Source organism: Poecilia formosa, unplaced genomic scaffold (assembly GCF_000485575.1).
Source record: "Poecilia formosa unplaced genomic scaffold, Poecilia_formosa-5.1.2 Scaffold677, whole genome shotgun sequence".
NCBI lineage: Eukaryota > Metazoa > Chordata > Actinopteri > Cyprinodontiformes > Poeciliidae > Poecilia > Poecilia formosa.
In genome coordinates, this window is record NW_006800616.1 from 39,003 (window position 1) to 40,251 (window position 1,249).

Genomic DNA, 1,249 nt, shown 5'->3' on the forward strand with positions numbered 1-1,249 from the left:
TAACATGCATCTAATGGCCGCCTTTGCAGAACCATTGTTTTGGTTTATGTAAAACCTGAGCGCCAGAAAATAAAAATGGGAACAAATTTCTTTAACTCTGGGGGAAAGGCAACATAAAAGCTGGACATATACTCACCGGCCACTTTATTAGGTACACCTGCCCAACTGTTCATTCACGCAAATGTTGGATCAGCCAATTACACAGCAGCAACTCAATGCATTTAGACATGGACAAGATGATCTGCTGCAGTCCAAACCGAGCATCAGAATGGAGAAGAAAGATGGCTGAAGTGACTTGAACATGGCATGGATGTTGGTGCCAGACGGCTGGCTTGTGTTTTTCAGAAACTGCTGATCTACTGGGATTTTTACGCACAACCATCTGGGTTTACAGATAGTGGTCCAAAAAAGAGAAAATATCCAGTGAGTTCTGTGGGCGCAAATGCCTTGTTAATGCCAGAGGTCAGAGGAGACTGGCCAGACTGTTTCGAGCTGATAGAACGACAACAGTAACTCAAATAACCACTTGTTACAACCAAGGTATGCAGAAGAGCATCTCTGAATGCACAACACATCGAACCTTGAGGTGGATCAATCCTGCCTTGTGTCAGATAATTGAGCATCGTGTCAACGCCACAGCCTACCTGAGCATTGTTGCTGACCATGTCCATCCCTTTATGACCACAGTGTATCCATCTTCTGATGGCTACTTCCAACTGGATAACACGCTATGTCATAACGCGTGAATCATCTCAGACTGGTTTCTTGTACAGGACAATGAGTTCACTGAACTCCAATGGTCTCCACAGTCACCAGATCTCAATCCAATAGAAAACCTTTGGGATGTGGTGGAACGGGAGATTCACATCTCCTATCTGGTACTAGCAAAGTGTAGCTAATAAAGTTTCCAGATCCATCCATCCATTTTCTTACACCTTTGTCCCTTAGTGGGGTCGGGAGGGGTGCTGGTGCCTATCTCCAGCTAACGAACCTAACAGTCATGTTTTTGGACTGTGGGAAGAAGCCAGAGTACCCAGAGAGGACCCACGCATACACAGGGAGAACATGCAAGCTCCATGCAGAAAGACCCTGGGCCGGGAATCGAACCCAGAACCTTCTTGCTGCAGATTCTGCAGGGCAACAGCTCTACCAAATGCGCCACTGTGCAGTTTACAGATTTAGAAGAAAATCACAAACATTCAGGTCTGGATACTGTAGATCTCGACTCATCATGAGAGAAAAGGAGACT